We start from the raw sequence: 21,008 nt of genomic DNA on the forward strand, positions 1-21,008 counted from the left end.
CGTGTGCGCAACTGCGAAGTTCTTAGGCCACTCTTGGGCAAATAGAAGGAAGGCACTGGCAATCCTCCTAATTCACCCCTGAGAATTCTAGATGTGATGACCCGTCCTATCAAGATTAATCGTCGCAATGGTCACTAGTTTAAAGTTTTAAAATGTAAATAGTCTTCTCTTACCCTTGAACTCAGGTTAACCGAAGTACCAATTAATTAATGTGTTCTTATTGGGAGTATTGAAGTTTTTAAACAACTATTTTAATCTTGCTGTGTGATGCCTATGAACGTAATTTTATGGTCTGACGACCACAGAACTATTTAACGAATGCATTTGCACTTTAGATAAGGAACACTGCCACTTTGCACAGTAATCTCTGGCTTGTCTGTGGCTTAAAAGCTACGAATTATATGATAACTATTGTCCTTCGGTATCCTATTGCGCGCTTTCACAGTTTTTGATAACCAGTTCTATTTCTTAACTGTACTTATTTTAAACATATACAGGCTTGTTCCCTCTTAAATTGGAATGCATGATGTCTACCCTAAACGTATGTTTCTTTTATTGTATTTTACCGAAATAAAGAGTTTCAATTGCACTAATTTTATGTTTTTCTTTTTACTCATTTTTTTTCTTCTTTTGAGTGTAAGCCCAATATTGTTTTTTTTTCGTTTTCCTCATTTTCTTTTTCACCCCACCTCCCTTTTGTTTTCTTTGATATTTTTCCTTTTGTTCTGTCCTTGTTTTTCTTATGGGTGAACACTCTACTGCCTTTTTTAATCTTCCTTTCAACTTTTTCGTTTCCTGATACTTTTTTTCCGCATCTTCCCCAATTTTTGTTTTTTTAAGCCATTTAAAAAATATTTTAAATATTGTTTTCGAGAAGTAAACTTTAAAGTAATAGACTGAGAAGTAAAAAATGCGAAAGGAGAAGTAAAGCACTCCCCCGGTGTAATCAAGTTGGTATATATTACGTTGTCCATGGTTTTATTTTGTATTGTATTATATCACACTTACACAACAGCAACACATGAGGACAATGCTGAAAGCCTGAAGCACACCAGCTGTTCCGACGACCCAAGTCAGCCTCAGGAAAAGAATCACTCCAAAAATATTCTGCAAGCAAGGGAGGTAGACGCCCATGAAGGTTCCCATCCTTGGAGACTGCCAGAAAAGAAAGATCAAAGTCAGCCTGGGAAAAATATCTAGTAAAGGTTGCAGTGAAAATGGTGTAACTAATTATCTGCCATTCTCCGTGGATATATCAGCCGTTAAATACATTGTGTAGCAGAACGAGTTAAAAACTTATGAATTTGTGAAAAATATGATGATGTTGCTGAACCATTCTGCTAAACTTTTTCATAAAATCCACAGTTAAATAAATGTTTTTAAATCATTAATTTAATGCAGATTCAAGACTGCTTCTGTTCCATAAGAAGTCTATACAGCGCCCATAGCTCGTGACTTCAAATATTGATAACATCTTCCTAACCCATAAGACCTCCATGAAATGCCCACGCCGTCTTAGCAGGATACTCTCCTCGGATAATTCCCTCTTAACTAGGCACAACATTTTATGCAGTGCAGCAATCACACAATTCCTGTCACTGCCATTACAGTATTCAGTTTCAAATGTTGGCACAACCTATGCTTAAAGTTGAAGCTGTTGTCAAACAATATTTCTGCGATACACATTCCAGTGCAGGTTGCTCAACCTGGCTACTATTCTACTGCTGGCCATAAAGCTCATTTCCCTTCTCAGTGGTGGCACCCACCCTCCAGTTCCCAGGACATGCAACAAGACGCATGCAGTTTTCCTCTGCTATTGCATATTGAAAATGTATAGATAGAAAACAATGCTATCATCTACTGTGAAAAAATGAAAGGCATTCATTCATGGCATTATTATTCATAATTAGCAATAGAACAAACTACCGCGCAGTGACTAATCTAAAAAAGCATGATGCTGAGAGGAGCATTAAGAGTCAGTTAAAAATGGAGAACTTGATAGTAACTTATGGCCTTTGGCAGAGAGATAACTCTGTCAGAAAGCTGACAGATATCCTGTCCCTCTTATTACAAGTGCCATAGCCCATAATTCACTTGTAATAAGGCGCACGTGATATACATCACGTTTGTAACAGAGTAACCCATTGGTCAAACTCTAAATCAGGCCTCATGAGCCTTTATGCCCTCTCCCATGACATCAGTTTCTCTGCATCAACACTAGTGGGAACAGAAAGCACCTCTTTAGTTTGTTTAGTGGAACCATAAACATGTAGACTGTACCTCCGCATTACCATCATAATCGGAGCAGCAAGCACTCCATTGGAGAGAAACTCGCACACTGTTGTCCTTTGCTGGTTTATGGCTTGCTGCAGAGCACTATTGGGCAGGTGAATTCCATAGATGGAGTAGGGGCCGTTCACCAGGTACCCACCACCACCTTATCTCTTTGCTGCATCACACAATACTACGCAGTATTTCGTTTACGGCTGTCAGTGGGGGAGGGGGGGAGGGGTTATTAATCAAAGGCCAACAGACAAAGTAACAAAGTCACAATAAAGGTAGTTTTATCCTACAGCTGGGTCCTGGTTTCTCTCCAGTGCCAACCTGGGGGTAGATTCCATAGCAAAGAGTAAAGAAAGAGGGGACTTAGATCTGGCAGAACCTCCTGACCAAATCAAGCATTGCTTTGGTAGGAAACACCCAGTGTACTGCTTGCAGAATGTACAGGAGAGAAGCTACAGTGCCACCCTACAAATATTTTCCAAGAAAAAACTACTAGAAGAAGCCAATGAAGATGTATTAGCTCCATGCAGTGATTTGACACTGCATGCAGGGTCTGACCCATGCAGGTGATGTCACTGCGGGACGTACGCAGCCACCAATCTAGCAGCTGTGGTACCGAACCTAGCTCATGCACCATCGCTGCTTTCTAAAGTGACCGGTTAATCTATTACAGGCAGAGGCTCGGTTTTATGAAGGTAAAAGCAAAGAATGCCAGATATGAAGTTCCAGCAGGATTTCCAAAAGTGAGGAAAAGTGAAGGCAAAAACAAACTAAAGCAGAAAATGCCTTTGTTCGGGGGAATTTCAGTCAGCACCTTGGATAAAAGAAGGCTGTGCACCAGTGGAACCAAGAGTACAGTTCAAAGGCACCTGAGACTCAAAGCTGGCTAAATGGTATGGCAGATTTTACAGCAAGAGTAGATTTGTTTTGAAGGAGGCCAAGAAAAACTCCATGTTTCTCCCATTCAACCTCCATGTCTTTCCACCAGCAATTAAAGTCTTCTTTTCGTCCATCCATATTTCTGAATTTCCACATCAAGTCAGCACCTTGGACATTTTGAACGTGAATCATTTGAGCATGATATTCTGGGAAATCACAAAGGCAGCTTTCGAAATTAAAGACGGAATTAAGCATGAAGAACGTGTGGGGCTAAGACGCCTCAGTAGGTTGTCTGCCCTCTAGTTGTTGAGCTCTGGTATGTGAGAGAGCAGCCATAGCATGCCCTCGATGATGTGGGAGAGCAACTCCTATTTTCCTTATCCAGAAGTATGGTGTGGCACTGCCCATGTGCGCCATCACTAACCTGGAACAGATCACTTGAAGAAAGGGCTTAAGAGCCAAAAAGACCTTATGGAGTGATCTGGAAATCCTAACGTAATGTGTCTCAAAATGTACTGAGGGGGAGCTCCAAAGTGAATCCTTCTGCTAATTTGAGGCTACTGCAGCAGGATAGTGCACACTACCAGAACACTGGCAGTATGGGCTCAGAATAACAGATGGAGACACTTGGGCTGGGAATGGCTTAGACGGAGTGCCCAGCATCTGATCCTAAAATCTGCCAGGTGGATCCATAGAGAATGCATGTTGACCTTAGCAGGGGGCACCACCATGGTGCACGGTCCATATAGTCCCAGATGACTATGGGTAAACTGTGCCAACAAAGCATTCTGCTGGAAAAGCCCCCTGGTCATACTGATAGCTCATACTGGCTGAGGATGGGTAGGCTTCTGAGACCAGATACAAGAATTGCCCAGATGAGAGCATCAGGAAGGAAGTTTGGGAAGAGCACTGACACTCCAAGCTGGAACAGAGATAGGAGGCTGTTTTGTTTTTACTACTATACATATTGTAGTGTAGACCCCCCTGTTGTGCAATTGTTTACAAAACTTCAGCAGCAGACAGTTTTCCACAAAAAATATTTTGGCAGAAGGAGGGAACAGTGGGAAATTCCGTCCTCTAGGGGGAGGGGGCTGGGGGGGAAATAGGGGGGGGGGGAAGCATTCAGAATAGAGAGAGTTATTGTGTGAAGTCGTATTGTATCAGAATTTGTATAGATATTACAGAGAAATGTTTAATAGAAGAGCTGTTTATTATCAAAAGTACCGTACATATTTTCCAGGCACTCAAGCTCTTTATGCACTCCATTTATATAATGCACCTTAGGTATCAATGTTCTATTGAACTTTACACTTTAGCTGCTAATATGACTTGCTGCTCAATGCTAAAATTGTACATAAGACGGTCATCCTCTAGGAAGCGGCTTTTTAGGAAGCTATTTTACCAATCACATGGTCAGAGAAGTAGGTCACTTAAGCACTTTATATACTTCATTTATATAAAGCACTTTAGCTATCTATGCTTTATTGCACGTTATACTTTAGCTGCTATTAAGACTTGCTGCTCAATGCTAATTTTGCACATTAGTCGGACATCTGCTAGGAAGCGGCTTTATAGGAAGGTATTAAGGTATATATATATTTTTTTTAAACGCATGGTAAACCTTTACAGGGTCAAAGGAGTATGTTCGTATTCTTAGGATTAGTATTGTATTTATATTTTTAGGTGCTACCCATGGTTTTGATGTTACATAGTCAACGGAATAATATTTTACTATGCCACTGGCTTTGTTTTATGCTAGCACAAGTCACTTTAATTATCTTTGGCACTGCTGTGTGTTCTCTTGTATACACAATCACAATCACAATCAAAGTATGCTTTATTCGAATAATATTCATAAAAGCAAGGTACAGTATACAATAACAATTCATTAAATACATTAAAAAACTATTAAATTCAGTACTTTTCGATACTACATACTTTTGACAAATTCTAATTAAGTTACATCCATAAGGGAGACATTATTTCGTTTGGCAGCGGTGTTGTTTAAATCACATACGGATGGACATAGTTGAAGCCCTGGGTTTAGCATTCCGCAATGATAACAGTGGATACTTATTATTAAAACAAGGACATTTAAATAATTTAAAAATTTTTAAAACAGATTACATACGATAAAATGCTGAAAGTTAGCAAGGGGGAGAATAGTAAAAAAAAAACTAGCAGTCTCCCCCAGTTCAAGAGAATAGTCAAGTGACTAGCAGTCTCAATCTAATCATCCACGCCCATCCTAGATACTTTGCAGTGGCAATTGAAATCCAAGGCAATGTGCTGGTACATATAATGCGTAGAGCAACAGTGCCACTAGTAGTTCCTAAATTTTTGCACATTGGAGTAAGCCATATACGCCGTGGAGCAGCATAGATTTGACAAGAAAACAAAAGATGACCAATAGTTTCCCTTTTTGTACCACAGGCAGGGCAGACGGCACTAGTTCCCACTTCCCATTTTGCTGTTAAAGATCTAAGGGGAAGTGCTCCAGCTCTTAGTTGGAAAAGAAGCTTCCTATCTCTTGGCTTGGTTATGATATCCCAGTAAGGCTCAAGATGGGGGTACATCTTGGCCTCTAGGAATTCTCTAGTCATATTGCCGGCACTGTATTGTATTTATATTTTTAGGTGCTACCCATGGTTTTGATGTTACATAGTCAACGGAATAATATTTTACTATGCCACTGGCTTTGTTTTATGCTAGCACAAGTCACTTTAATTATCTTTGGCACTGCTGTGTGTTCTCTTGTATACTCTCCACTTATGTGGCCTACAACATGCATTAGGGGCATATTTTGCTAATCCATATAAAGTTGGTTCAGATGTGCTTTCGTAACCTTTAAAGCCCAGAGAAAGTTCCGTGTCCCAGAGGGTTTCCCTTTTAAGCATTTCACAAGGTACAATAATTATGAGTAGGAATTACCTCACGATGCTCTCTTTTAACGCTAATGGTCTTAACAATAGGCGTTGAGTCCCATGCAATTGAAAGCTGGCTTAGAGGGCACAATCCCGATGTTATCTTTTTTCAAGAGACACATTTACGGAGTATCTCAGACGCAAGTAAAATCTTTAAGAACTGGACGGGCTTCCATTGCTCATCGGCCTCAGGTAGTGCACAAAGGGGTGTGGGTATTTTTGTAGGCAAGCACGTTCAATTTCAAGTAAATTCATCACACTCACACCCAGGGGGAGGATGGACGTTTGTCCATGGAAACCTAAATCAATTAAACCTCGTCCTGGTCACAATTTACGCACCGGTCATTGATGACCCACTCCCACTCTTACAGCTAAAACAAGCCTTATCTTGTATCCCTGGACACATTATATAAGGAGGTGATTTTAACTTCTTGCAGGACCCTTCAGTTGATTCCACAAAGAAAGAGCGCAAACAAAATAAACCTCAGGTCTCCATCACCCTGTCTAGCTGTAAAAACGATTTAGATATCGTAGACAATTGGCGTCTTAATAACCCAGGCAAGCGGGAGTACTCTCGCTATTTGGCAAAATATGATTCAGCATCTAGAATGCATTTCTTCTTGACCTCATACAATCTTTCTGTCAATAAGTATGATCATATTCTAAATGCTTTTTCTGATCATGCCTAATTAAAATGGAAAACGCTCCCGGTAACGGGGATGGAAATGTAACGAGAAGATGGCATCTTAATAAATTTACTTTGGAAAATGAGTTGTGGTGCACAGAAATAGCCATTGAGATTAGCGCCTTTTTTTATATAAATAAAGTCTCCGCCCCAATTAATGCAATCTGGGACGCATTTAAGGTCACGCTAAGAGGCATAATCACCTCGAAAGAAATCCAGCAACAAAGGGAATAAAAAGAAGGCAGAATGAAGATCGAAGCAAGACTTGCCCATGCAAATCAGGAGCACACTAAGAATAGGAACCCGCGAATACCAAGCAAGAGTTACTCCAGGCAAAAATACAAATGAGAGAATTCTATTATGATTTAGGAGACGCAGCACGTAGGACTTACCTCCAGACAGTGTATGAAGAAAGTGAATACACAGGGAAGGTTTTAGCATGGCAGGCAAAGGAGATACAGGTGCGTGACAGAATTGAGAGTATCTGGGATGAACCAACTAAAACACGCCTAACTAGAACTCGGGATATAGGCAAGGCCTTTAAGCATTACAAGGGAATTTATCAATCAGACAATCATGCATCTTCCGAATCTATCTTAGGTTTCCTTCACAATTTGCCTGTTCCTTATTTAAATAGGGAATTTCGAGAAGAATTGCTAGTGGATTTTACGAATGATGAACTTGATTTAGTGATAAGCTCTATGGCAAACTGTAAAGTATTTGTCTAGACTGCTTTCCCGTCGAATTTTTTAAACTTGCTAATCATCTTCTATAAGGGGGCGACCCTCCGTTATCTTTTCATACAGCTGTAGTGGTTAGTATCCTGAAGAAGGATAAAAACAGCAAGAACGTTAATTCGCATAGGCCCATAAGCCTTCTTAGTAATATGCTGAATAGAATGGTGGGCTCTCTTATTCACACGGATCAGTGCGGTTTTGTAGCCGGGAGACAGCTCCATACCAGCATGAAATTTTTACTAGAAGCACTGTTTTTTTTAAATAAAAACAGGACAGAGGCCCAGATATGGTTTTTAGACGCTGAAAAAGCGTTAGATTTGGTTTCATGGGAATGTCTGTTTTTAATCTTGGAAAAGTTTGGCTTCCCAGATGGTTTCACACAACTAATAAGACGGTTATACACAAACTCACAGGCGCAAATTCTAATTGACTCCATAAACGTACCTGTCCAATAAATAGAGGCACCAGACAAGGGTGTCCCCTTTCCCCGATTTTATGTGCGTTATTTATAGAGCCGCTAGCAATAGCAATCAGACAGTAAAAGGCACATACCGTCACCCTTCAAGGGATGACCAATATAAAATTGTATGCTGACGATATCGTTCTTTTTTTTAAATCCTAAAAATGTCACCCAAGAGGAAATCATGAGAATTTTCTTGGATTTCCAAGCAATAGGAGGCTATAAAATAAACAAGTCCAAAACAGAGATCTTACTGTGCAATTGTTCCACTTACTCACTATTGCCAGATTTTAGATCTGTCTACAACACTCACCCAAAGAGATACTTAGGGATCTACATGACAGAGAAACTAGAAGATATATTCTACTTGAACTATACCCCGTTGATCCAAAAGTGAAACGCCTTTTAGCACGTGGGAACCAACTTTCACTACTTTCACTAATATTAGGTTGAGTGGCACTAATTCGTATGTCTATTCTGCCCTTATTTAACGTCCTATTTAGCGCTGCCCCGTGCCCGCTACAAGCATCTTTTTTTAAAGAGATAGATAGCATGTTTTCTTCTTTCTTATGGTCTAATAAGTCACCAAGGCTGGCACCGAGCACCTTAAACTACCCTGTGGCAGAGGGAGGGCTGTCCCTTCCAAATATTAGGAACTACTACCACGCAAGTTTTGCACATAATAGTTGACGATTTTTAGCTCAATCAGACCCCCTGGAGGCAGACAACTTTTTATGAATAAAATCTTAATGGAGTATAATATTGTCGACCCCACAAGAATAGTTAAGTACCCTAAGAAAGTACGATAGAAGACCCACCAATGGATGTTTAAGCAAAAATCTCAATTCCTAACATTTTATGGTATCCCAAGAATTAATAGCTCGACAAGGCTGTCCCATTTTTATACGGGGGAGAAATGTTTATTAGATACTTGTATTTTTAAAAAATGGGATGAAAATGGGTATGCACAGATTTGGGAATTTGCCAAAGGAAACTGCTGAAAGTCATGGCCTGAGATAGAAATGGGGCTCCTACACACTAAAGCAATGTTGAAATGGTCATTCATCATAATTAAATCCTTTTTAGAAAATTTCGACATAAGAAGCATATCTTTAAGAGCAGGCATCAGTGAAGCTTTTGATACCCCGACACAATGGTCGGTCAGTGCATGGGTCAAAATCTTTGACGAAAATAAATCTCTCTCCCTATACGAAAACATTTGAGAAAGATGGTGGAAAAGGGAAGGGATGCAGCTCTCAAAACTAACTTGGAGCAGAATTAACAAACTATGGGCCATATGTAGGTAGCCTAATACCGGTCGTTAACGGCCGATTTTCGGTAAAAATCCCGGATTCAGGATTTGGTAATTTACCGAATCGGTAAAATTACCGAATCGGTAATTTTACCGATTCGGTAAATACCGAATCCTGAAATGAGATGTAGGGGGAGTGTGTGGGTGTTGTGTGGATTCGTTATTTACCACCAACTAAAAGTTGGTGGTAAATGACGAATGGCTTAGAAAAAGCATTTTTTGGCACTTAGAAGTGTGCAATGTGGCAGACATACATGCCCTTAGGGCATGTATGTGTGCCACATGTGCACACATGCAGGAATCAGGGGTGCAACAGGGTGTCACTGTGACACCCTGCCACCCTTGATTGTGCTCCCCCCATTACCGAATCGGTATTTACTGATTCGGTAATGGTAACTGGCTTCCCATTGATTCCTATGGGCCTCCTGGCCCATAGGAATCAATGGAAAGCCAGTTACCATTACCGAATCGGTAAATATCGATTCTAAATTACCGACCAATTCCGATTCGGTAATTTTTACTGACTGATTACCTACATAGCATTTACCACTTCATAAATACCGAATCGGTAAAATTTGGTATTTATGAAGTGGTAAATGTTAGGCCACCTACATAAGGCCTTAAATGCTTCAGCACTGAGAGGCGCAAATCTTAAGCATATGCAATTTTATTCAAAATGGCTAATCTATAGGACTCCTTTTTTCCTACATAATATTTATCCAAAAATTGAGGACAGGTGTTTTCGCTGCGCTAAAGAAAATGGTGGCACCTGGTCACACATTGTTTGGGATTATCCAAAAATCAGCAGCTTGTGGGAAGAAACTGAAAACTATCTCAGAGTCTCTCCATTTCCATCGACATATCCATTGCAGTTTTGGCTTGCTCTCCCTAGAATGCTAAGCACCGCACAAGAAGAGTGCCTATACATTGCAGCACTAGTAGCAAGATCTCGGTTTGGAAGGCCTAAAATGGGCTGAGGAGGTGGCAGGTTTTTGATTAAACAGCTAAGCCTGGGATAGTACGAATCTCGATAGTTAACATCCAAAACTATTGTTTTTCTATGTTATGCACTTTATGTATCTCTTACCTTCTGTCATATGAATGTTCTGTTCCTTCTCTGTAACATGGTTACTTGTAAGACAGCTTGAGCATGTATACCCTTAATGTTTTGCACTTTGCACTTTATACTGTGGATTTGTACTGTTGTATCTTTTCTCTGTACGGTGCTTAATTGTAAGGCAGCTCGAGTATCTATACTCTGATCATCTTGCACTAAGTACTTTATTTTGCAGTTCTGTATTTCTGTATCTTCTTAAACTCTCAATAAAAAAATTAAAAAAATATTTGGGCAGATACATATTCCTACTCCAAGTTTTGTTCCTCGAAGACTTGACCGTTTGAAAGTAGATTCTGGAGGAGGCGGAGCTGGCCGGTCTGCTGAGTGGATGTATTCTCTGCTCGTGTGGGCTCTGTGTTCCGGCTGGAGGACAACTGCTGTGAGCAGGGGAAGACCTTGTGTATTGCTAATGCCCAGGGTTGGGGTTAATACACTGTCGCCAACTGCTGAAAAACACACATACTCCGGCACTGTTAATAGAAGCCAAAATGCCATTGGCTTAAGAGGTGAAAGCTCAGGGTGGTTGTGTAAGTGCAGCAGACCAGAAGAGATATTGGAACTCAAGAGTGGGGGCTGCTAATTCTTTTGAGAGGGAAGTGGAGTACCAGCTGTGACACTTTCAATGTCTGCTTAAGACCTTGAACTCGGTCACAGGCCTGCACTCTCCCGACAGCGCAGCCGCTGAGCCCCCTGCCTTGGGTGTTCGAGGCTGCTGCCTGCTGAGAATTGCTAATTTTGGGCTAATTTGCGCTTTTGCCTGCATTTCATCTGTCTTTTTCTGTTTGTCATTGTTTGGTAATTATTTCCTCCGTAACGGTTTCCTTGCCCCCTCGCACCATCCCCTTCTCCTGCTTCCCGCCACTGCTGTTTCGGCACCTCCTCTCTACCCGCGCCCGTTTCCCGCCTCCCAGCTGAGCGTCCCTCCCCTCCCCCATATAATGCAGACCGCTGCGGGGGAGCGCTCGTAAGACCTTGACCTCGGTCACAGGCCTGCACTCTGCTCGTCAGCTCCTGTGATACATCGTCGCCGCTGAGCCCCCTGCCTTGAGTGTTCGAGGCTGCTGCCTGCTGAGTATTGCTCATTTTGGGCTATTTTGCGCTTTTGCCTGCATTTCGTCTGTCTTTTTCTTGTTTGGTAATTATTTCCTCCGTAACTGTTTCCTTGCCCCCTCGTGCCGTCCCCATCTCCCGCTTCCCGCCACTGCTGTCCCGGTCCCTCCCCTCTACCTGCGCCCATTTCCCGCCTCCCAGCTGAGCTTCCCTCCCCTCCCCTATATAATGTAGACCGATGTGCGATCGTGCCGCTGGCGCACCGAAGGCGCGCCTAGGGCAAGCCCGTGTGCGCCCGTCCGAGACCCGAACGCGACCAGTGCCAGGAACCCTGACTCTCCCAGGCCCCACCCCTACGACTCTACCATCCTCAACGCACTGAATCCCGGAAGAGACACAGACTGCGCAAGATCCTCGCCGAACACCACCCATAGAGTGTTCTCGTGCAGAGCCTGCCGCAGAGCCTTCATCATCGACAATACCCCCACTACCGCCGGAGGTTCACCGGACGTACACACCTCCAACACAATGACATGCATCCTCCTCAACATGTGCTCCCTACACCGACACACCGTAGAGATCTGGGACCTGATCGACACTACTTTGCCCGACGTCGCCATCTTCACTGAAACCTGGACCAATGCCACGTCCGGTCCTGACATCGCCAATGCCATCCTGTTGGAGCCGGCCTCGTGGCGTGGTCCTGTTCCCCCTCGCCAAGCCGCACGAGGTCCCCTGCACCTCGGGGCTCCTCCATTTTGGATTGTACGTGACTCTGCGCACCAGCCTACGTGACCCCGCTCAACCCGGCCTCGACCCCAGCAAGTCCCGACATCAAGGCACCAACAACTGGCCAGGGGGTACCACGTGAACACTTCCCCACTCCCGGCGGAGGGCAGTATCGATGGGACCCCCAACCGTCCTCCCACACCTAGGTGCGATCGCCCCACAGCTCTCCTGGGCCTGGCGCCTCTCCTGCTGAGCATCTGGCCGTTCCGACCCGGCCTCTCCGCCCCCCCGGGCGCAAGGGTCCGGACATCAAAGGGCTCCAGACCTATATCTGGGGCGACCCTGCAACAGGACAGCAGTTGTATCCCGGAGTCAAGAGCCCTGCTGATCGGATCGCGGCTGACCCTACGGAGAAAGACGCATCCTGGAACCACGCTCTGAGCCCTGCTGACTACGTCGTGGCTCCACCGTGCTTAAAGACCTTCACGAACCTTTGGGGCCCTGCTGACGCTGTCGCGGCCCGACCTTGTTGAACTTGCCATCAGAGCCCGGCTGACCTCGTCGCGGCTCGACCGAAGCGGACCTACCACCGGAGCCCTGCTGACTGTGTCGCGGCTCGACCCAAGCGGAACTACCACCCGAGCCCTGCAGACACCGTCGCGGCTCTCCACATCCGAGCTGCTTTGAGACCAGCACCTGCCGCTCCGATCCCCGGAGCCACCTTCGGCCTAACGCAAGGTCTGGCGCAGAGCTTCCCCGTACCAGGCTGGTACTAAGACTGTCCCGCTACCCTGCCCCTACAAAGACATTGAGACTCTTTCTGGATCTCTCGATCCCCCTGTAAATATTTTGAATGTGCTACTATTGATAAAGTACCTAGATAAGCAACTGATACGGAGTCCTGTGTGGTGGTGTTACTGGGCCTAGTACGATCATAGGAGAAAGACCTCTCCTAGGAGGCTTCTCAGCGGCGCTCGGCTATAACTTTGCGGTAGGAAGGTACCCCGGAGTGGGCCCCCTGACTCCCCGGTGGTCCTCCCTCCAACATTTGGTGGCCAGCGACGGGATCCGAGCCAGACGCAATCGTACAGGCAAGTAACGCACCCGCTGCCTAACCAGACGGAAAAAGAAAGAACCATGAGCAGCCAAGAAACAACCGTGGCCGCAACCTTCCAGCAAGAAAGGTTAGAAGAATACACCCACAAAGAATTGAAACAATTCTGCAAGGACAAAGGGATCCCAACCACAGGCTTGGGCACCAAGGAAGAAATGCAGAAAGCCCTGAAAGCCTGGGCAGAATCCGAGGCCACTCCACCCCAAGGCGAAGGGACCTCGGCCCGGGACGAAAACCTGCCACCGACCATGACCCCGGCAGATGGGGGACGAAGCATCCCGGAAGCCGGCCTATCCCACGAAGAAATGCGAGAACGGGAGAGGGTCCGGACACACGAAGTGGAACTCGCACGACTCCGGCTGGACGGTGAACTTCTGCTGGCGGAGAAAAAGTTGGCCTTGGAGCAACTACGGCTGCAGGAGGAAATCGAAGAAAAGAAACGGCATCGAGAACTAGAAGAGAAACGGCTAACCCTCGAGCACGAGAGGGGCCTCAAGGAACTCAAACTGAAATCCAAAACGGGGGAGACCAGCACCCCCGGATCCCGGGACGCTCTGCCACTGACCGAGCCAATGGTTCATATCCCCAAGGATGTCGTCAAGGAGTACTATAAAAACGACGACATCCAGCAATGGTTCCGAGCATACGAGGTAGCCATGACCTCCCATCGGGTACCCCGGAAGGATTGGGGTGCCGGCCTATGGGGGAGGTTCCTCAGCGAGGGCCGGGATACCCTGCTGCAACTCCCCGACGCGGTGATGACCTCATACGACCACATGAAAGAGGCCCTACTCACCCGCTACGGACTATCAGCCAAGATGTACCGGCAGCGCTTCCGGGACTGCAAGAAGCTCCCCGGTTCCACATGGGTCGAATACGTGGACTTCTTCAGCAGAGCCTTTGAAGGGTGGATAAGAGGGAGCAAGGTCACCTCGTATAACGAACTGTTCGACCTCATTGTCTGGGAGCACCTCGCCAACAACTGCTTTGTCGAACTAAGGCAACACCTCCTTGACAGCAAACTGACCGAGCCCCGGAAGCTCGCCGCCGAAGCCGACCGATGGGTCAACACCCGGGTCCCCCGGAACCCCGTGGGGGACTACCAACGGAGTACCACGGGACCTCCTCGCCAGCGGGGCGGAGGAGGAGGGTCCCACCGCAGTCGAGAATTCCCGGCCTGGCCGCCCCGAAGCCCGCCACGAGGCCAAGCCGCCAACCACACGTCCCCGACCCTGGTCCGTAGGGGGACCCCCATCGTCAGGCCTGGACCCCGACCAACAGTGACCTGCTTCGGCTGCCAACAGACAGGCCACTATGCGAGCGACCCGGCCTGCCCCGTGAACCGACGAAACGGGACCGCTGGGCCCCCTCCCCGACAAATAGCTGCCGCAGCCCTGGGGGAAGGAGAAGAAGAGGAGGAAAACCGCGACGTCGGGTCCCCCGAGTGGGAACCGGCTGCCATGTCACTCGTATGCCTGGGCACCCGAGGAATGGTGCCCCGAGCCCCCATCCCGAGCAACACCCAGAAGTGCCAGCAGTGGGTCACCATCAATGGGCAACGGGCCGAAGCCCTCCGTGACACTGGGGCCAGTGTGACCGCTGTCCGCTGCCACCTGGTGACCCCCGAACAGATCCTGCTGCATGTCCTATGCCCTGTCCGGACCGCGGACAACACCGAAAGCATGTGCCGGATGGCCCGGATCCCCTTCGAGTGGGGAGGAGTGTCAGGCACCCTGAAAGTAACTGTCCGCGACGACGCTCCAGTGGACTGCCTCCTGGGGAACGACCTGGAGAGCTCCCCCTGGGCCCAGGTGGAGCGCCGAAAGCATCTGGGGATGCTAGGGCTGCCTGAATGGGCCTGCGCCACCACCCGGTCCATGACCGCCCAACCAGCCGCTGCAGCGGCCCCCGTCGAGCCTGCGGGTCCAGAACTGCCACCCTCCTCCGGCACGGAGGAGCCTGACGATGAGGCCGGGCTATCCGAACTTTCCCCCGACGAGGCCGCCTCCTTCAGCGAGATCCCCGAGCTGGCCCAGTGGCGCCACGACGGGGGCCCCACCCGCAAACAGTTGCAACAAGAACAGAAGGCCTGCCCGTCCCTCGAGGGGGCCCGACAGCAAGCGGCCGCCCAGGCCACGGGGGACCCCACGGGAACCCACTGGATCTATTGGGACAATGACTTGTTATATAGCGAACAGAAAGTCGCCGAACTAGGATCCGGCCGTGTGTTGGTGGTTCCCCTCCGATTCAGAGAGTTCCTCCTGAACCTGGCGCATGACGTGCCCCTCGCCGGACACCTCGGGCGAGACAAGACCTACAGCCGCTTGCTGACCCATTTTTATTGGCCCCGAATGCGGAGAGACGTGGACCACCACTGCCGGTCCTGCCAGACCTGCCAAGCCAGCGGGAAGACTGGGGGTCGAGTCAAGACCCCCCTCCAACCATTTCCAGCCGTCCACACCCCGTTCGAACGGGTAGGGATCGACATCGTGGGGCCCCTCGACCCCCGAACCACCCTGGGCCACCGCTTCATCCTGGTACAGGTCGACCACGCCACCCGATACCCAGAGGCCATCCCCCTCCAAACTGTGACAGCTCCAGTGGTGGGCCGGGCCCTGATGGGCATCTTCTCCAGGGTGGGGTTCCCCCGAGAAGTGGTGAGCGACAGGGGTACGAACTTCATCTCGAAATACATGAGATCCCTCTGGCACCAATGTGGGGTCACCTACAAGTTCACCACCCCTTACCACCCCCAGGGGAACGGACTGGTCGAGCGGTTCAACAGAACCTTGAAAGGAATGATCAAGGGCCTGGAAGAACCCCTGAGGAGGAGATGGGACGTCCTGCTGCCATGCCTCCTGTTCGCCTATCGAGAGGTTCCACAGAAATCCCTGGGCTTCAGCCCCTTCGAACTGTTGTATGGGCACCCCGTCCGAGGGCCCCTCAGCCTGGTCAAAGAGGGCTGGGAGGCGAGCGTCCAAGATGCCCCCCCCCCCCCCGACTTCTACAGGTACCTCTTGACCCTGCGGAACCAGACTCGGAAGTTCCGGGCCCTGGCAAAAGCCAACCTCGAAGCCAGCCAAGAAGACATGAAACGCTGGTATGACGAAAATGCCTCGACCATCGAGTTCGAGCCGGGCCAGCAAGTCTGGGTCATGTCGCCCGTGGACCCCTGCGCCCTTCAGGACAAATGGACCGGGCCCTTCAAGGTGGTTGAGAAGAGCCCCGTTACCTACTTGGTCGACATGGAGTCCCCAAGGAACCCCCTCCGGGTCCTACACGCCAACCGGCTCAAGCCCCACTTTGCCCGAACCGAACTAAGCCTGCTGCTGGCTACCGACGATGGGGGCGAAAGCGACTCCGAGCCCCTACCCGACCCCCTGGGGTCCTCGGACCAAGACGGCTCCATGGAGGGCGTCAAACTCTCGACCACCCTGACCCCAGAACAGCGCCATGACTGCCGGCAGCTGCTGCAACCCTTTGCTGCCCTCTTCTCTCTCACGCCCGGGGTGACCCCCTGGTGCGTCCATGACGTGGATACCGGGGACAGCCCCCCTGTACGACACCCCGCCTACAGAGTGCCCGACCGGGTCCGAGCCTGCATACAAACGGAGGTCTCCAAGATGCTCGCCCTCGGAGTCATCGAGCCATCAGACAGCCCGTGGGCCAGCCCTGTGGTCTTGGTGCCGAAGGCCGCCGCCCCCGGCACCCCCCCGGAACTCAGATTTTGTGTGGACTACAGGGGCCTAAACGCAGTCACCAAGACCGATGCCCACCCCCTGCCACGGGCAGGCGAGCTGATCGACCGCTTAGGGGCCGCCCGCTACCTAAGCACTTTTGATCTCACCGCTGGGTACTGGCAGATCAGGCTCACCCCCGGCACCCAGGAACGATCCGCCTTCTCCACCCCCGATGGGCACTACCACTTTCGGGTGATGCCCTTCGGTATGAAGAACGCCCCAGCAACCTTCCAGAGACTGGTGAACAAGGTCCTGGCCGGACTAGAAGCCTTCAGCGCGGCCTACTTAGATGACATTGCAGTCTTCAGCAACTACTGGGCCGCGCACCTAGGACACCTCAGAGAAGTCCTGTCCGCTCTCAAAAAGGCCGGGCTCACGATTAAGGCCAGCAAGTGCCAGATCGGTCAAGGATCAGTGACCTATCTGGGCCATCAGGTGGGGAGTGGCCAGGTGGCGCCCCTCCAGTTGAAGGTCGATGCCATCCAGGCGTGGGAGCCCCCCGCCACCCAAACAGCTGTCCGGGCCTTCTTAGGCCTCACAGGCTACTACCGGCGATTTATCAAAGACTATGGCAGTATTGTGGGCCCCCTCACGGAGCTCACTTCCAAAAAGTAGCCCAAGACGGTGCACTGGACCCCCCGCTGTCAGACCGCTTTTGAAACCCTCAAGGCGGCAATGTGTGCTGCCCCTGTACTACAGGCCCCTGACTACGGCAAGGAATTCGTGGTTCAGACAGATGCCTCGGAGTACGGGGTTGGGGCGGTCCTCTCCCAGATGGACACCGAGGGCCTCGACAGACCTGTGGCCTTCATCAGCCGCCGACTGCTGCCCCGGGAACAGAGGTGGAGCACCATCGAGCGGGAGGCCTTCGCCGTGGTATGGGCTCTCAAAAAGCTCCGGCCCTACCTTTTCGGCACCCACTTCCGAGTCCAGACTGACCACCGGCCCCTGCAGTGGCTAATGCAGATGCGGGGCGAGAACCCCAAATTGTTGCGATGGTCCATCTCGCTGCAAGGGATGGACTTCACCGTAGAGCACCGGCCCGGCAACGACCACGCCAATGCCGACGGCCTATCCAGATTCTTCCGCCTCGGCGGGGAGAACCCCCAAGGAGATGGGTGACTCTCCCTGCCTTCAGCTGGGGGGGGGGGGGGGACGCTTGTTGGAGCCGGCCTCGTGGCGTGGTCCTGTTCCCCCTCGCCAAGCCGCACGAGGTCCCCTGCACCTCGGGGCTCCTCCATTTTGGATTGTACGTGACTCTGCGCACCAGCCTACGTTACCCCGCTCAACCCGGCCTCGGCCCCAGCAAGCCCCGACATCATGGCACCAACAACTGGCCAGGGGGTACCACGTGAACACTTCCCCACTCCCGGCGGAGGGCAGTATCGATGGGACCCCCAACCGTATTCCCACACCTAGGTGCGATCGCCCCACAGCTCTCCTGGGCCTGGCGCCTCTCCTGCTGAGCGTCTGGCCGCTCCCGACCCGGCCTCTCCGCCCCCACGGGCGCAAGGGTCCGGACATCAAAGGGCTCCAGACCTATATCTGGACCGACCCTGCAACAGGACAGCAGTTGTATCCCGGAGTCAAGAGCCCTGCTGATCGGATCGTGGCTGACCCTACGGAGAAAGACTCATCCTGGAACCACGCTCTGAGCCCTGCTGACTACGTCGCGTCTCCACCGTGCTTAAAGACCTTCACGAACCTTTGGGGCCCTGCTGACGCTGTCGCGGCCCGACCTTGTGGAACTTGCCATCAGAGCCTGGCTGACCTCGTCACGGCTCGACCGAAGCGGATCTACCACCGGAGCCCTGCTGACTGTGTCGCGGCTCGACCCAAGCGGAACTACCACCCGAGCCCTGCAGACACCGTCGCGGCTCTCCACGTCCGAGCTGCTTTGAGACCAGCCCCTGCCGCTCCAATCCCCGGAGCCACCTTCGGCCTAACGCAAGGTCTGGCACAGAGCTTCCCCGTACCAGGCTGGTACTAAGACAGTCCCGCTACCCTGTCCCTACAAAGACATTGAGACTCTTTCTGGATCTCTCGATCCCCCTGTAAATATTTCGAATGTGCTACTATTGATAAAGTACCTAAATAAGCAACTGATACGGAGTCCTGTGTGGTGGTGTTACTGGGCCTAGTACGATCATAGGAGAAAGACCTCTCCTAGGAGGCTTCTCAGCGGCGCTCGGCTATAACTTTGCGGTAGGAAGGTGCACCGGAGTGGGCCCCCTGACTCCCCGGTGGTCCTCCCTCTAACGTCTGCGAGAGAGAGTCTGCGAAAGAGAGGGTCTGCGAGAGAGAGGGTGTCTGCGAGAGAGAGGGTGTCTGCGAGAGAGAGGGTGTCTGCGAGAGAGAGGGTGTCTGCGAAAGAGAGGGTGTCTGCGAAAGAGAGGGTGTCTGCGAAAGAGAGGGTGTCTGCGAAAGAGAGGGTGTCTGCGAAAGAGAGGGTGTCTGCAAGAGAGAGCCTGAGAGAGAGCGCCTGAGACGGTCTATGAGACGGTCTATGAGACGGTCTATGAGAGTGTCTGCGGGAGAGTGTCTGCGGGAGAGTGTCTGCGGGAGAGTGTCTGCGGGAGAGTGTCTGCGGGAGAGTGCCTGCGGGAGAGTGTCTGTGATAGCCTGTGAGTGAGAGAGCGTCTGAGTCTGAGAGAGTGTCTGTGAGAGAGAGTCTGTGAGAGAGAGTCTGCGAGAGAGAGTCTGCGAGAGAGAGTCTGCGAGAGAGAGTCTGCGAGAGAAAGTCTGCGAGAGAAAGTCTGCGAGAGAAAGTCTGCGAGAGAGAGTCTGCGAGACAAAGTCTGCGAGAGAAAGTCTGCGAGAGAAAGTCTGCGAGAGAGTATTTAAGGGTGTGTCTGTGAGAGAGTGTCTGTGAGAGAGTGTCTGTGAGAGAGTGTCTGTGAGAGAGTGTCTGTGAGAGAGTGTCTGTGTAAGAGTGTCTGTGTAAGAGTGTGTTGGACCCGGCCTCGTGGCGTGGTCCTGACTTCCCGGGGGTTGGGCCCGTTCCCCGCCCTAGCCTCCACGAGCTACCCGTTCGGGCCGCACGAGGTCACCTACGCCTCGGGGCCCCGCCATTTTGTCGCCTGCCACGTGACCCTGCACACCAGTCCTCCTGACTCCGCTCAACCCGGCCTCGGCCCCAGCAAGGCCCAGACATTGAGGCACCAAGAACTGGCCAGGGGGTGTCACGTGAACACCTCATCGCCCTGGCGGAGGGCGGTATCGATGGGACCCCCAACCGTCCCCACACACCGAGGTGCGATCGGCCTCCATCTCTCCTGGGCCGGGCGCCTCTCCTGCTGGGCGTCTGGCCGCTCCCAACCCGGCCTCTCCGCCCCCCGGGCGCAAGGGTCCGGACATCAAAGGGCTCCAGACCTATATCTGGGGCGACCCCGCCACATACCGGCAGTTGTATCCCGGAGTCGAGAGCCCTGCTGATTGAATCGCGGCCGACCCTACGGAGAAGAACTCTTGCTTGAAACCACCACGAGCCCTGCAGACTGCGTCGCGGCTCCTTTTTGCTGAAACCTTGAAGCCCCCCGGAACATCGGGGCCCTGCTGACGCTGTCGCGGCCCAACCTCGCTGAAACCTCCCTCGGAGCCCTGCTGACGACGTCGCGGCTCGAGCTGAGCAGAAACCATCTTGAGAGCCCCGCTGACCTGGTCGCGGCTCTCCACGAACTGAACGCCCGAGCCCTGCTGACACCGTCGCGGCTCGACCCCTCCGAGACCTGGAGGTCCTCCAGCTTGAGGAAGAACTGGGCCCCAGGTACCCTCATACCAAGCTCCTGCCTAAGACTGTCCCGCTACCCCTTCCCTCCTAAAAGAGACACTGAGACTTTTGCGGATCCCTCGATCCCCTTTTTGTGTAATATTGAACCCGTAACCTTTTAAAGTGCTGATAAAGAATTGCTCATCTTGAGACAACCTCCTTGAGTCCGGTGTGGTGGTGTTACTGTGCTAGTACATAATAGGAGAAGG

The 21,008-nt window shown here is 50.3% G+C and overlaps 1 pseudogene across 1 annotated transcript in view; it reads right to left on the bottom strand.

Annotated features, from left to right (window-relative positions):
• LOC146830586 (solute carrier family 12 member 6-like) overlaps window positions 1-21,008 on the bottom strand; it is a 1,160,668-nt pseudogene that overhangs the window by 746,566 nt on the left and 393,094 nt on the right. Inside the window, exon 4 of the transcript XR_014961448.1 lies at window positions 1,009-1,155. The product of XR_014961448.1 is annotated as a solute carrier family 12 member 6-like (transcript). The remainder of the gene's footprint in view (window positions 1-1,008; window positions 1,156-21,008) is intronic.

The sequence above is a fragment of the Triturus cristatus genome, chromosome 5_1, assembly GCF_964204655.1.
Source record: "Triturus cristatus chromosome 5_1, aTriCri1.1, whole genome shotgun sequence".
Classification (NCBI taxonomy): Eukaryota; Metazoa; Chordata; class Amphibia; order Caudata; family Salamandridae; genus Triturus; species Triturus cristatus.